Source organism: Delphinapterus leucas, chromosome 12, assembly GCF_059928025.1.
Source record: "Delphinapterus leucas isolate spDelLeu-1000000601 "Yukka" chromosome 12, BTC_Dleu_Yukka2, whole genome shotgun sequence".
Lineage (NCBI taxonomy): Eukaryota > Metazoa > Chordata > Mammalia > Artiodactyla > Monodontidae > Delphinapterus > Delphinapterus leucas.
Genome location: NC_143140.1, coordinates 84,009,189 through 84,025,960, shown reverse-complemented (window position 1 = coordinate 84,025,960; position 16,772 = coordinate 84,009,189). Strand labels below are relative to the sequence as shown.

The window sequence follows — 16,772 nt, the reverse complement described above, 5'->3', positions numbered from 1 at the left end:
AGGTCTTTGAGAACCAAGTGTGTGGTGAGAATTGGAGCAAGAAAAACAAATCTCTTTCAAGAAGCTTGATGAAGGGAAGGTTAAAAAACAAACAGGGACTAAGTGTGGCTTTAGTGAAAGGGATTTCTTTTTTAGAGATTGGTGGGATTTAAAAATGGTTACGTGGGAATTCCCTGGCGGTCCAGTGGTTAGGACTCTGTGCTTTCACTTCTAGGGGCCTGGGTTCTATCCCTGGTTGGGAACTAAGATCCTCCAAGCCACAGGGCACGGTTAAAAAAAAAGGTTATGCTTTCTCTGAACTAGGAGGGGTTGGCTCCCCAACATGGTGGAGAAATTCAATAGGAAGAGAAGGGCAGCAAGTGTCTAAGAATAGTCTCTAATTCCTCTGAGACATGGGAGGCAAGGTGGTTGAGTGAGAGATGGAAGGAGGAAGGAAGTGTTGAGTATGGAGGTAGAAAAAACTGTTGGTTTCTTCCAACAGTCAGGCAGTCATTAAACACAAGTCCTGAGGTCCCGTTACATTTTAGGTACCGTGATGAGGCTTAACTGGTGAAGCAAAACAGATGTGATCACTGCCACCATAGAGCAGCGGGACAAACAATCATTTTCTTGTTTTGTTTTGTGTTTTTCTGGAAGAAGGTCTGTAGCTTCATTGTATTTTCAAAGGCATTCAAGACCCACAACATGGGTAGCTGAGGATTAAAATCTGAAATTCTAAACATAGTCTATTCTTTTGTTTTTAGGGTTTCATTAAAAAAAATTGAGATATAATTGACTTACAGCATTATGTTAGTTTCAGGTGTACAACATAATGATTCAATAGATGTATATACTGCAAAATGGTCACCACAATAAGTCTTGGTAACATCCATCTCCACACATAGTTACCATTTTTGTTTTCCTTGTGATGAGAACTTTTAAGATGTACTCTCTTAGGAACTTTCAAATATGCAGTACAGCATTATTACCTATAGTCACCATGCTGTACACTATATCTTCAGGACTTATTTATCTTATAAATGGAGGTTTGTACCTTTTGACCACCTTCACCCATTCCCCCGTCCCCTCCACTGGTGCTGCCTTCCCTGCCCTCCCCTGCCCCCTTCCTGCCTCCCCACCTCTGGCAACCATCAATCTGTCCTCTGTATCTATGAGGTTTTTTTATATTCCACATATAAGTGAGACCATACAGTATTTGTCTTTCTCTGTCTAACTTATTTCGCTTAGCAAAATGCCCTTGAAGTTCATCCATGTTGTCACATATGGCAGGATTTTCTTATTTTTTATGGCTGAATAATATTCCATTGTGTGTATGTATACACACACACACACACACACACGAGACGACCCTTGAACAACATGGATTTAAACTGCACAGGTCCACTTATATGCACATGTTTTTCAATAAGTACATGCAGTACTACATGATCCAAGGTTGGTTGAACCTGAGGGATGGATACGGAGGGCTGACTACGAGACCTGAGCACCTGGAGATTTTGGTATTCTCGGCAGGTCCTGGAACCAATCCCCCTCGGATACCAAGGGACAACTGTATACCACATTTTCTTTATCCATTCATCCATCAGTGGACACTAAGTTTGTTTCCATATCTTGGCTATTGTAAATAATGCTGCAATGAACATGGGTGTGCAGATACTTTTTCAAGTTAGTGTCTTCATTTCTTTTGCGTAAATACCCAGAAGTGGAATTGTTGGATCATATGGTAGTTCTATTTTTAATTTTTTGAGGGACCTCCATACTGTTTTCCATAGAGCAGAATTAATCTACATCACACATATAAATACAAATTTGTGATATTGATCAGGGCTGTGAACAAGAGGTTTTTGGAATCCTGGGTAGTTCAACTCAGAGAGCTCAGAGAAGAGCTCTACTTGAGAGAAATTTTTGGGGAACGGAAAGGAGATAGCACTAGATACATAATATTTAATAAATGTTAATTTTTCTTTTTTTGAAAATCATATTTAGAAGAAATGGTATGTTTTAGCATACATTAACCTTCTTCCCCATGTGTCCCATTAGAAAATTTTTCTCATCTAAGATGTCTTGACATACTTGTAAGGGAGTTCCTTATGTTTTTAAAATAATTATACATATTTACACTTTAAAAATGGGAACTGTGAAGGACTGTGTAACTCATTTTTTAATGGACTGTGTTCCTGAATTGCAGATATCACAACTAAATATTCTCATCCTGTAAAACTTAACAACAAATTAGAACCTTCAGAAGTATTACCACCTATGGATAATCTAGAAATTACAAGCGCATATTACCTTTCCATTGTATTGCAATAGGGGCTGGTATATTTATAATTCTTTTCCAAATGTCTTTTCTTAGGAAGTCTGAAATTAATATGAAGTATGCTTTATTCTTTGTTATATATAAAAACTGCTTTGGGAAGGAAGGCTGACTTCTGAATAAGTTTGGTAAAAAGATGAATTAAGTGGTAAAATTAAAAATTTGAAGCCCTCATTAAAATATTTCAGAAAGGAATATAAGCACATTCATCATACCTTTTGGCCTCTTCTCATTCTGTTCTTATTTCTTTCTATAATTCACTGCCTTTTCTTTTCCTCCCCCCCTAAACATTGCTGAAGCTTCTAGAAAGCTATTTACACTTAAGAAGTGGAACTTTTTGAAGATGTGCAAGATAGATAGATGCAGGAAGAGGAGGAAGGTAGAGAGACGGGGAGAAGCATAGACAGATGGGCCTGGCAATTGTGGAGATGGAAAAATGTCCGGCGAATAGTGCATGGTAGAAAATACCAAGGGGTGGGGGTAATAAGGGAAGGACAAGGGAGCCCGAGGACATGAAAAGCAAGGGTGGTAAACCAGGTTATTTGGTGGCAGCTGGTTTTTTCTCCTAAGAAAGACACCTGTCTTGGTAAATGTTGAGATGGAAAGGGCTGAGTAGACAGCCAGGAAGTTTCAGCCTTCTCATTAATTTTCTTATGACTTAAAATAGAAGACTATTTTAGGCATAGACTGACTCTGTCTAGAAATGCAAATGAAGAGTTTTAATTTTCTTTTCCAAATTGAAGATACGGTGGGCAAGTTCCCAGGTTAATGTTATAACCTTATGTGGTGCTAGGAGATTAGCAGAGAGCCATCGGTAAGTAACTGTCTATGGATTTGGTCAACTTGGCCTCTTGTTTTTCAGGATCTCTGGCTTCATCTCCAGCTACTGACTCTACCAGATTAGGAATCTCCTAATGTAAACAGAACTTCATTCAAGATATCGAAATGGTTCTTCATTCTTTTTTTTTTTTTTTTTTTTTTTTAAAGAAAAGTACCTGGGCCTCACTCCAGAAGTACTAACTCAGAATCTCCAGAAACAACGAGGTCCGAGAACCTGTTTTTTAAAAAAAATATTTATTTATTTATTTATTTTATTTTGGCTGTGTTGGGTCTTCGTTGCTGCACGCAGGCTTTTCTCTAGTTGTGGTGAGCGGGGGCTGCTCTTCGTTGCGTTGCATGAGCTTCTCATTGTGGTGGCTTCTCTTGTTGTGGAGCACGGGCTCTAGGTGTGTGGGCTTCAGTAGTTGTGGCTCACGGGCTCTAGAGCACAGGCTCAGTAGTTGTAGCGCACGGGCTTAGTTGCTCCGCAGCATGTGGGATCTTCCCGGACCAGGGCTCGAACCCGCATCCCTTGCATTAGCAGGTGGATTCTCAACCACTGTGCCACCAGGGAAGTCCTCTTCATTCTTTTTTTCATTTGTTCAATGTTTGCTAATGTCCTAGGTGATGGGCTAAGACTTGGGAAGGAAAAGATAAATGAGATGCCAACCTTCCCCTCAAGAAACACTTGGGTAAGGGCTGACAGACATGAACATGGACTTGTATATGCTCCTAAGACAATGTGACAGTGCTGTCACACAGCTTCATTCAAAACCTGATGGGGACTTGTTAAGAATGACTAAAGTTGTTAGCTTGCTGATCAACACTGACTGCAGATGACAACTACGTGTTTTGAAGGTGATCTATATAATTGGGTGTTTGAGAGTTAAACAAACAGGAGAATAAAGGAACATGGGGAAAGAGAGGAAACGATTATTAGGCATCTAACTGAGTAAATTCATGAGAATTATGCCACTTCATCCTCACAAACACCCTGAGTTCTAAATTGTAATCACTAAACAGATGGAGGAATTGAGAGTTGGTATGAACAGTAGTTTCCCCAAAGTCCCACACAGCTAGCTGGAGGCAGAAGCAGGATTTCAATACGTGTTCAGAGTCCTTCCACCATGTGGTGTGGTTACAGCTAAATGAGACAAATAAAGCATGGGTGAAAGAGGAAGTGGGAAAACTGGGCTTTGCTGCCTCTGTGAAAATGAGTGAGTGACTCAGAGATTTCTGACAGCAGGACCCACGGTTTGTGTAGTCAAGGTCTGTAAATATTTCAGTTACTAGATTAAGGAGATTTTAACTCAACAGCAGAAGCTTGCTGTCAGCCAAAAACTGCAATGAGCATTTCTTTGAGCTGGTATATAGACATACCTATGAGAGCAAGGTGGCCTCTCTGGATCACTGACACAGAAAACCAAACGTAGCTGAACCTCATTTATTTGGAAATTATCTATACCATAAACTCACACATCCAACACACAGCAAAGAATCAGCAAATAAGTAAAACTCTGTGAATACTCAAGTAGATATCATAAACAACAAATAGTAAATCTCATGCACCGTAGTTTTATAACATTCAAAACGCCCTCAAGCCCTCAGTCTCTTCATTACTGCATATCTGGCTTCCAAATCTATTGGAGCATACAAGAATTTCTTCATTAGGATTACTGAAAACAGGAAGAAATAATGTCTGACAAGAAAGGATTAGACCAAAAATAGAAAAAGCAGCTGTTAAGAACTCAAACATCTCGGCATCAATTCAAATTATGGTCAGAGACCCTCAGTGGATCCTGGGGATTACCCTTTGTCACCTGAAAAAAAACGCACGATTTAAAAGTTGAGAGTTATGTTTTATTCAGCAGACATTCTGAGGACTTCAAGCTCAGGAGACAGGACTCTCAGATCACTCTGAGGGATTGCTCCGAAGAGGCAAGGTGGGGAGCCAGGATATATAGGAGTTTTTGCAACAAAGACCAGGTAGTCGGAACATTGAAAGTTTACTGTTAACTAAAGAAAACCAGGTATCTCAAATTAAGGAATTTAGCACTTTTATACTTATGGGGAGATGCAAGAGTCTGGGCTCACTGAAATCATTCCTTTGATAAGCACCTCAGCTCTCGGGGGCCAGTATCCTGTTCTTCCTTATCCTGAGCCTCCTCAGCATTCACCGTCGTGGGTGGCTGCAGCAGCAGACTGTTAGATGGCGGGCATCCTGTTTCCATCCTGAGTTCCCTCAGGGCTCACCGTAGGGGAGGCTGTAATGTGATGGCTCGATGGCTGCAACATCCTTTGTTTACTGATATGGCAGGCGGCATTCTTAGTTCACACCTGTAATACGCTCATGCAAGAGAGTGGATGTTTTCAATGTTGACCCAGAGTCACCAATATAAGGTTAAACTAATTTGGGGCTACTTTTCTAAGTACATAGGAGGTATATAGTATAATACATTCGGTTGTGTAAAATAACTAACATGAAAAAAGTATCATTGTTTAAAAGGTAAGAAATCAGACATCTGGAAAACGTACTAGTTATGCAAAGTGATGCGTACTCAGAGGAGCTGGTGCCTTAGCATTTAACGATGAACTTCAGTTTCCAGCTACAGCTTTCACTGGAATAGGGGCAGGTGGCCCAGGTATAATACCCTCCTGTTGGCCTGAAAGAGAGAGAAAGGATAAACTCCACCATTGCAGGACCCGCCATGCTGCCTCACTCCCCACTTCTGGTGGTAGTTGCAGTACAGAGTACTGGGGGTGAGAGTAAATCTGCCCAGTCGGTCCTGACTCCCTCACCTGATAAATGAATTTGGGAAGCAGGAACAAAGGCCCGTGCCCGTGGCCTTTGTGGAGTGGCGTCACCACATGTATACTCTTCCCCCCAACACACCCACACAATCACATGCACTCCATTGTATCAGGTCCTAGTTGTGAATGTCACAACAGTAACTAAATAATTTTCAAGTGTGTGTGGAGTAATCAAACTGACAGCCTTTTGTTTTAGTTCCTTATTCTTGCCCTACTCCAGTTGTGCTAAAAGTACCAAAGGGTCTGATAAAAATTCAAAAGAAGGCTGACTCACAAGGGAAAAAAAAAAAAAGGAAGGGGCTTGGATAATGTCTTAATGTGACTGAGTCAAATGTACTGCTTCTTAAGAGATGTTCAAAATGTTAAGTCAACTGTCTGTCTCTCTCAGTCATAGAAATGCTGACCCAAAGGTTCACAAATGTAAAATGTCTTTTCAGAAGTTATAAATGCAGACTTAAGGAATGGATTTATTGCATGGGGGCTGATTGTGACCTTTATTGTCAAAGGGACTATGAGACTCGTGCAGCTTCTAATATTCCCTCTTATTTAAAAGAGAATGCCACTGTTCTTTAATTAAGAGAAACCACCATTCTCTAGTCATAGTATAGCTCTCACTAAGATATTTGCAAACACTCTGTAAAATGCTGCCTAAACACTTTGTGTTTTTCAGAGTTTTGACTTCTTTAATGGCTGGCACACTCTTGGCAGTCTGAAGAAGCCCTGTGGACTCCTTTTCAGAATAATGTTTTTAAATGTATAAAACAAAACACAAAGGATGACAAAGAAACCAAATATATAAAAATATAATAATCAAAAAATGTATGATATAGTAATATATGTGCTTCTTTATTAATGCATTAAATAACAGTCTAGCAGCAAGTCTGGTGACATTTGAATACTGATAAGGAGCATAAATGATATTTACAGATACCTTCAACAATGATACAGGCGATGAGAATACCTCATTTTGTTTCTATGGGAAACAAAATCACAGATGCCGATAAAACTTTGGTGGTTTATTGCCAGTATTTATATTAGAAGGAAATGTTAAGTTTGAGTTAGAGATCAGTGAAAATGAAGATATATTTTCCCCATTTAAGTGTACAGACTCCCTGAATTCTGTTCACAGGACCCTTGGACCCCCAAATGAAGGACCCCTGGAATAGGAAAATCATTTTCATAGGATTATGAGCATTGTTGAGATAAAATTTCTTCAAATAAATATTTGTATACAATTCCCAATACAGCTATGAACATTTATTTTTTATTTATTTTATTTTATTTTTTATTGTTTTCTTTTGCGGTACACAGGCCTCTCACTGTTGTGGACTCTCCCGTTGCGGAGCACAGGCTCCGGACGCGCAGGCTCAGCGGCCATGGCTCACAGGCCCAGCCGCTCCACGTCATGTGGGATCTTCCCGGACCAGGGCACGAACCCATGTCCCCTGCATCGGCAGGCGGACTCTCAACCACTGGGCCACCAGGGAAGCCCTGAACATTTATATTTTTAATTCTCAAATGGAAATGTCATTCATTCATTCATTTATATTCTTCCTTATAAACTGCCTTGTTTTTGAAAGGATTTGAGGCAAATTGCATATATACATACAGCAAAATGTAATAAAATTACAAGATTGTGGATGAGAAAAAAGAAAAGGTTGGTATGAAATGTAAAAGGTGTTTTGGAGTAAAGTTAATATACAAAGTGTATGTGGGAAAGTTCTAGACCTTTACTAGAGTACAATGGCAAATTTGGTTCTAAGTTTAACATTCAATGCGATGAGTAAAAAACAGTTATAGATTCATGATCACATCTCCTGAGATGCCAAACTCTTTCTCTACTAAAACTAGAGAAAAAATTCTTCTATATGCTTTGCCTCATAATGACTGTCTTAGCTTGAGCTGTTTTGGCAAAATACCATAGACAGGTATTTGTATTTATATATAGACAGGTATTTATACAGACAAGTATTTGTCACAGTTCTGGTGGCTGGGAATTCCCAAATCAAGGTGCCAGCATGGCTGGGTTCTGGTGCGGGCTCTCTTCCTGGTTTGCAGACGGCCACCTTCTTGCTGTGTCTTCACAGGGTGGAAAGAGAGCAATCTCTCTCTTTTCTCTTCTTCTCTAAGGACACTAAACCCATCATGAGGTTTCTACCTTCATGACCTTTGAAAGGCCCATCTCCAAATACTTTTACATTGGAGTTTAGGGTCTCAACATCTGAATTTTGGGGGCAACACCATTCAGTCCATAGCAATGATACACTGAGGAATGAAATTAACAGTACTTTTGAAAACTTCCCTTGTTTTATTGGGCTATTTCTTATAATTTCTCAGTGTAAATTACCAACATATGTTTCTACTGGCCCAACTACATGTAGAAATGGATTTTAAACTATCTAGTGTAAATTTTTTTAACCTTTTGGAGGTATAAAGTATTATTTATTTACTTTTAGTACCACCTCTTTGGAGGTACTTATTCTTGAAATGTAGATTAGTGATTATTAATTTTTACATGTCATGGACCACTTTGAGACGCTGATGAAAGCTATAAATGCAGACACACATTAAATTCTGCATTCAATTTCAGGGAATCACAGACCTCCTGAGTTCTCAGTACTCTGAGAATAAATAACTCTGCAATATAGAGTAATAGATACGCCTTTAATCATATAAATATTGTTTACTGTAACTGAGCATTTGACATGGATTGAGAACCAGCCAGTTGGATTTAACGCTCTTGGCAAGCATGGGAATGCAGCTATTCTATGATGCAGATTAAACAAATGCTTTAATAACTTGGAGAACGGGAAAGCTGCAAGCACATTTAGCTAAATACAATGCTAATATTTCAAGGTTGGAGGGATGCCTGGATCATATAGCCTGAATTCTTATACCCAAGATTCTCATGCCCTTTGGAAACATCACAAATTTCTAGCTACCACCATTTCATGGTCCCAGGATGACGACCCAAATATGGTCACAGTCCCCAATTCCTCCCCTCAACCCCTCCTCCCATCATGTATCATAGCCCAGTTGAGACCAAGCTGTAATGTGAGAAATCAGAGATAAACAGGGTGGACCCAGATTTTGTAAGACCCAAAGCTTATACAATTTCGAGGGTCCTTTTTAGGAAATGCGATACAAACTTACAAAGTTGTAAAGAAACTCAGTATTTAAAACACATGACAGAAATGACAATAAATTTCAAAATTTAAAAAGCTGACAAAATACCAGAAATAGCACATTAGTCAGAAAAATAGGACCATTTAAAAATTAGCTGCTTGACATATCTCTAAAATCCTTTCCCCCTACGTTTTTAGCTGCATGTTTTTTGTTGCCTCTTCACATGATAATGATTTTATAGTCATTTTTCTTGAGAGAACATAGAAAAGTAATCCAGTCTGTCTAGCATAAGTTGATCAGAATTGTTTTTTATTGATTGTTCAGAAAAACCTCTTTTGCCTTCACAGTTTATTGCTGGTAATGTAAAATTTTAGGATTTCTCTTTCAAGTTTCTTTCACCTGTGACCTACAAAATTAGGAAGAATTCCCCCCAAAATTACTTCTGGTTCTGTTCATTAGAAACCCTGTTTCCCTCCACTACCCATAGGCACAGGGAGACACATGACCTGTTTACATTGTAATATGATCTCTGGTCCCGAGCCATCATATCACTGGGCCAGGTGAATTGGCCAATGGAAAGTAGAGTGTCACTGGAAGTTATTACCACACTTGACAGCTGGCTATAATCTAACTGTACAAAGAAGAGATTGTAAGAAACATAAATATATCCTAGTAACTACAAAGCAGGTATATCCCTCCTTATATGCCTGCTGTTTGAAATCATAGGCCACAGCTCACCCTTGTGAGAGCTTTTTTGTTGTCCTCTCTCACAGCCTACTCCAAGGGCTGTCTACATATGGCTGTGGCTATCTTTGCAGCACCTCCATAGAGCCTTCTAGTAAGATTCCTTAGAGTTCAAGCTCAAGAGAGCAAGGCCAAGAAAAGAAGGAGGAGGAAAAATTTTCTTACCATATCTCAGAATCTCAATTTTTCCAAGTTTGTAGACATGGGAAGTATATGCCCTCTTCTGGGAAGATCTCATTCCCAGTTGCAGGGGTATGATCTTACCATAGGCCCCAATAAGACAAATATCTCAGAACACACCAGCCTAAGATCAGAATGGGAAAAAGCCACTTGGAATAGTATGGGATTTATTTCAATTCACAGATGAAAGGTTGTTTAAGGCCATAGACACATAGACAATAGCATATGGCTTCAGTGATTTTAACCTGGAAGATCTAGAACCATATGATCATTTCAACGCTAAAACTCTTAGTTCAGCACACATGGACTATTTTAATTCACTGATGTAATTTTCTGGTGACTGCCTCAAGATAATGAGCTACAAAATATAGGCTTTGGTAATTGGTCGAGTTAACTTGTTTTATAGATATATTGACTATAAGCAGATTACATGAGAAGCTAAGTCTAACAAAGATGCTCACTTTGGGTTTAGAATTGTTGATCTGTAGTCTTCTTTTCAGGGGTCAGGTATCAAGGCAACTTCTCCATTAAAGCCACTCCTAGCTTGCAACAATAAAAGCTATTGTTTCGAATACAAGAATTCTTATTTTATTTTGAAGGGAAGTGTCTATTTCATCCAAGAGAAGAGTGAGTTGTAAAGGCATGAAACTTCTGCTTCTTCAAAGCCTATGGGAAGCACCATGTTTTTGTTTTTGACTTTATAGTTTTGGGGGAGTATCTACTTTGCTTGTTTAAGAGAAAAAACCACTTCTCTCAATACCTATGTTCAAATAAGTTGGAAATAAATATTTTCAGAGACTCAGTTGAAGAATCAGAATAAATAAGAACACGTTGCTTATGTTTAACCTAAAATATCCTCTGCTTTGGACTTTACCCACAAAGAGGCCAAACCTGCATTTTATTTTATTTTTTAATTTTTTTTACTTTTTGGCCACACCACGTGGCACGTGGGAACTTAGTTCTCCGACCAGGGGTCGAACCCGTGTCCCGTGCTGTGGAAGCTCGGAGTCTTAACTGCTGGACCACCAGGGAAGTCCCAGCTGCATTTTATTTTTAATGGAGATGCAGAGGAGCTGTTCTTTCTTTCTGGGAAGGAATACATAACACCAGAAATCATAGTGGGAGGAACGCCCTCCTCCAGGCATGGAGGCTTAGAAAATGAGCAGTGAGGTTGTAGACCAGAAGCGTAATACATCTGCATTAGCTTCAACTGATTTATAACAATTCTAGAAACGGGTTTTCATTTTTTATGTAGTAATCCAACTATGAATTTTATAAATTATTCAGACATAGAATAATGAGAATAGTATAGATTCACAATTTTCAAAAGAATTAAAAAACATTTTTTTCAAAGTCATGGAACCTTTTCTTTTTTTTTTTTTTTTTGGAACCTTTTCTTTGAGTGAAAGTATGGCCTGCAGTTCAAGGTGAAACCAGTAAGTGTGGACTTGCTCAGCTCACCCAGGCTCTCTGCATCCTCCTTAGTCTCTCCTCCCTGCGTAGAACTCTGCCTGCTCTTGGGCATAGAGCAGGTACCCAAGTTCATGAAGCTCTCATGGGAGGATTGCTTGTTCAAGGTTTCAGAAGGAGAACCACTGACAATAGCATTTTAAGGCAGGGATGATTCACAACCTTACTGTGAAAGAAATAGTATTTCCTGAGAACTTTGGGGGTGAATACTGCAATAGATAGAAACACTGGCAATCTTTCTTCCTTAGATTACACATGTGTGTGTTTGTGAGAGGCTGACCCTGGTAACCTGAGTAAGAATTACTCATTTTCTATCGAAAGGAAAAGAGACCCTTCATGGTTCTTCATTCTTTAAAGGAAGGCCGCCCTGTATTTCCTTTGCTCTCTTTGGGTTTGTATCATTTTTTCAGTTGAATTAACTGGGCACAGTCTGTTTCTTGAATGAACAAATAAAAATATCTTCTTGATTGGAGATGATATAATTGACTATAATAACTCATGAAATGTTTGGGAAGTTAAAGTTAAGCTGCCGGCTTAAATTTGCTTTGTTAGTAATAAGACGTTCTCTACAAACCAAATTTAAAAAGATATTTTGGGGACAATTTGCAAAATTGTTAAATCAAAGTGGTGTGTATATGAAATATCATTGTAATATGTTTTCTAATATGACCTCAAAGTTTTTTCTAAGAAAAATTTTCTATAGTTCTCTAAAATAGAGCCAGATGATCCTGAATCCCACGTTTTTCAGTGAATTTCGAGTGAAACAATCTTTGCTTTCTGTCATTATGTAGCTTTTTTCCCCAAAGAACACAGAAATGTTAAACAATGCATATTTGAGATGGCACCAATCCTTGAGCCTTATAAGTTACTGGTCTTGTTCTCGAAAGCACTTCTGTGCTTTATGTGCTGGTTTCAAATGGTGAAAATGTCCATGTGGACTTTTACATTATTCTGTACCCTAGGACCTCCTGCTCAACAGCTGAGATAAGAAAAGAATGCTCTTGAGAGCATTAGGGTGCTGTCCAAAATCTCATATATGCCCGATAAAGTTAGTGGAATGTCAGGGTCTCTGCTGTGATTAAAAGATCTAAATGTGACTTGTCAAGTAGCTCAAATATTAGCTCTAATCCCCATTCGCGCAGAGTTCTAATTTTAGGCTTTGTAGACCCAAAGCTGCATATGTAGAATATCCCTTGTTACATCACAAATTTTCCAAATGGATACAAGAAAATGGAGCAGGAATACACAAGTTAAGAGCGGGTATCTCTGGAGTTTGGGCTTATGGGTGATTTTTGTTTCCTTTTATTAACTTTTTTTTCTTTTGCATTTTAAAGTTTAAAACAATGCAAATATGTATTTTTTTAATATCAAAAACTTCATTTTCTGAAAAGTAGAATAGATGCTGTAGTTATTGGCAGAGCCAACCTTGGAGTAAGGACATGGTGAACAAGGGTCCCGAAGACACCTTGTTCCTTCCAACACTCAATAATAGGCACCATGTCAGAAGTGCCTGTCAACTTTGGGTTTAAAAATATGCTTATGGTAGAGGCGGTGAATCAGGAGTCTGCTCTTGCAAGAAGTACCAAACAACTAGAAATGTAGTGACTCTAGACCAATAGGGAAGAGAAGGGGAAAGCTTCTTGTATAACCTGCATTTAGCATGTGCATCCCATCCTTCCACCCCTCCCTCCCAGCATCGAGAGGTGGGTGGGAGGTGGGTGGGAGGTCCCTGGCAGCCTCTTCTCCGTTAATGTTCCTTTGTCTTTAAACCACTGATGCTGATATTTACGAATTAGCATTGTAGGTGGAATACACATTTTTGTCAGTGAGAGGTACAGAAGGGGAGTCTTTCTAGGTGCAGGAGGTGACACAAATGAACCTGCAGTCATGGGAGTTTCTGGGGAGTGTGATGGTGCTTTAGGGAGGGCGGACATAGGTAAAATATGTGGTTTTGGTTTCTGGGAGAAGCAGAATAGGGAATGGTAAAGCCGAGAAGGGACTTTTGTGTTTCGTGTTTGCCTGTCTTCTTTATATCCGCTTCTGTGGCAGCTTCTTTCCCTGGCCTCCCATGCCTGGCCTCCTGCCGCCCGCTGGCTGGTCAGAGACCTAAAATAACACACCATCAAATTGCTCTCTTCCCCTTTCTTTTCTTTCTCCCCATGCTTCCCTTCATTCTCATCAAATGTACATAGAGTTGACAGCATATCAATAATCAAAGCACGGGAAAGTTTGAGAGTCATGAACTTTACCTCCTTCATGTAGCTAATCATTTGGAATGTAGTCTCTTGAACCATGTCAGGATGAGAGTTGGCCAACACAACTGGCAAAGTTAGGCTGCAGCCAACCAACCGCTAATACACGTGTGCATGTCACAGCAGGGTCACTCCTGGCTGGCTGAGAGCATTTGGTGAACAGCCAAGTAGCTTCAGAAAGGACTCAGGGGCATGACCAGGTGTACTGCATGGGGTCCAAGAACCCTGCGAAAGAGGGGCTAAACTTATCTGCAGTTTTGGTTTAGACATGGCAGACTTGACTGATGGACAGAAGGCTTCCAAAAGGACCTGGACTAGAGGGAGAGCCCTGGGTGCCTGGCAAAAGCTAAGATGAGGGAAGTCTGGCAGCATGGGAGGAAGCAGGGCTGTGGGTACAGAGGTTCCTGACCCAGATCCTTCCTGTTCTCTACCCCTCCCTGCACAATCACTCTTCTAGGGTGTCTGTGGGTTCTGGAGGGAGAGAGATACGGTCAAAGAAAAGCATATGTCACTGTGGAGAGTGCTCATCAAAGTACTGATCAGAAACAGGTGTGTGTGTGTGAGAGTGTGTGTGTGTGTGTGTGTGTGTGTGTGTGTGTGTGTGTGTTGGGGGGCGTGTCTAGAGGAGGTTGGGGGTAGTGCGGGCAGCCTCCGATGAGCATTGGGGTGGTAGCTGTCCACAGAGCAGAGGATGCCAGCCAGAGCTGCATCTTTCAGGGCAGTCGTCTTCATCTGTAAAATGGGAATAAAGACAGCACCAACTTCACAGAGTTGTGAAAACTAAATGATTAATGCGTGTACAGCATTTAGCATATGCCAGCACAAACAAAGTGATAAATAGGGTTTAATAAATTTTGGCTATTGTTATTTTCATCATCGTTGCTTTTGTGAGATCCCTTCTCTCTGCTTATCTCCTACTTATTTTCAAGTGGTTGCATAGTTTGATTTTATGTGATGCAATAAAATGGATTTTGCCAGTGTTTTTGCTTTTAATCAGAGAAATTACTTCTCGGGATGTAATAGAAAAGGGTTAGATTACACCTTAAGTACATTGAACTTGAGCAAAGTTTTAAAAATGATTGTGGCATCTCCAAGTTGAATTTTTACTGAATAAAAACATTAGGCACGAATGTCATTTTTTTTGCTCTAAGAAGATCGTGGGAATAACTAATAACACTTGGTAGAGGTTAATATAGTATTTAAGGTAGTAATTTTAACAGTTTTGGACTCATTTTTAAAGACATCATTGGAATACTTTTCAATAGACGTCAGTCTTTATTTCTTAGGAAATTACAACGATTAGCTGCAGGCAGCTTCTCTTATTGTTCTTTGAAGACAATAGGAGTCTGTTGAGGATTGGTGGGGCACAAAATGAATGATACATGTTTTAGTAAAGACTTCACTGCTGAAACATTTTTCATCACTCTTTTTGTCTGGCTACAATTTATGTATTCAAGGCCTAGTCTTCACATGCAGCTTTCTTTACTGTATTTGGCCTAGAAAATGAATTCAAGTGAAGGAGAAGAATAATGCTTTTCCTAGGGCTAAGATATAGATTTTTCTTTTGAGGGGCTATAGTTTTTTTTTTTCCTCAAAAGAAAATGATGTTACACTTGCAGAACTCTGTGAAAGTTGAAAAGAGAATTTTGTTCCTGCTTTGGGTGTTTTCAGGATTCTGCTTCTGCTTCCTTATGAAACTGTGCACTAGGCAAGGACAAGAATATCACTCTCATTATTCAGGCATTTGAAATTACTCTTTTCCTTTGAAATGAGATATTCAAATCATTGAGTGTTAGAGAAATTGTGCATGGGTGTTAGAGTAAACGGATCTTGATCTGTCCTCTCAGCATGAGGCTTTCTGGAGGTGGTAAAGTGGTTTTAATCAGTGGAAAATAGCACCCGATTTCTACAAGATCTTCCCAAGCTCAAAATGATTTAGATAGTAATCTGAGTCTGAATACCACCCAGATAAGCACCTGCAGTCACATTTACCTGGACGTGGGTGGCATTGCTTTTTAAATTTAAGTATTACTATAAAAGTTGTCTGGCTTTTACCCCTATCAGTTCTCTTGATTTAGAGGATGGGAAAACTTCTTTGTGTTCTTTCTGGCTGGAATGTCTAGTTAGAGATTCATTCTGCTGGCTGTGATCAAGTTACATACACTGATACCCCAAATTTTCTTGATTTGGCCCTCAACTAAACAATACCAGGACTGTGAGGTCCAACAGTAAAAAGAAAAATTTTAAAACGAATTTAATATACTATGAAGTTCTTGTACAAATGCTAATTACTACAATGTGAAACAATGCTGTTTTCACTGTTTTGGGAAGTAGAAATCTTGTTCCGGGGAGAAAGAAACAGCTGGTTTATTACTAGGTACGCTAAGTGCAAAGACAAACTTGAACAGAAGTCGATGACTTGGCATCCAATACAGCTAACATTCATCTACTTTTACATTGTTTCTGGTGAACTATTATAATTTCAAATCATTATAGTTGGAAAATATTTAGATAAAACATAATGTCACATTACTTTTCAATTTAAAATAACAAAACTGGAACTTGAAGCCACACAGTGTGAACAATGTGGAGTGCAGGTTGTAGGAGAGAAAAAAAGATGTCTAGATGCATTTGACATGAAAATAGAGGGTTTTTTACTGCAGTATGATATTTACAGTATCTTTATACTTAAATTTTGGCCACAGAAGTAGTCTTACTGGCTATATACACTTGGATAGATTTCCATCCAAAAAGAAAAGATGATTAAAAACACCTACCTTGGGACTTCCCTGGTGGTCCAGTGGTTAAGACTTCACCTTCCAATGCAGAGGTTGCGGGTTCGATCCCTGGTCAGGGAGCTAAGATCTCACATGCCTTGTGACCAAAAAAACCAAAACATAAAACAGAAGCAATATTGTAACAAATTCAATAAAGACTTTAAAAGTGGTCCATATCAAAAACTCTTAAAAAAAATACCTACCTCACTCAGCCATAAAAACGAATGAAATAATGCCATTTGCAGCAATGTGGATGGACCTAGAGATGATCATACT

At 39.3% G+C, this 16,772-nt stretch overlaps 1 protein-coding gene across 11 annotated transcripts in view; it reads left to right on the top strand.

Annotated features, from left to right (window-relative positions):
- Nucleotides 1-16,772, top strand: part of IPCEF1 (interaction protein for cytohesin exchange factors 1) — a 195,891-nt gene that overhangs the window by 49,729 nt on the left and 129,390 nt on the right. For 2 of the 11 annotated variants that reach the window (XM_022559830.3, XM_030760274.2), the window contains exon 6: nucleotides 3,180-3,361. The exons of the other annotated variants lie outside the window; for them this stretch is intronic. The gene's annotated coding sequence lies outside the window, so the exon portion shown is untranslated. The remainder of the gene's footprint in view (nucleotides 1-3,179; nucleotides 3,362-16,772) is intronic. 11 annotated transcript variants of the gene reach the window in all.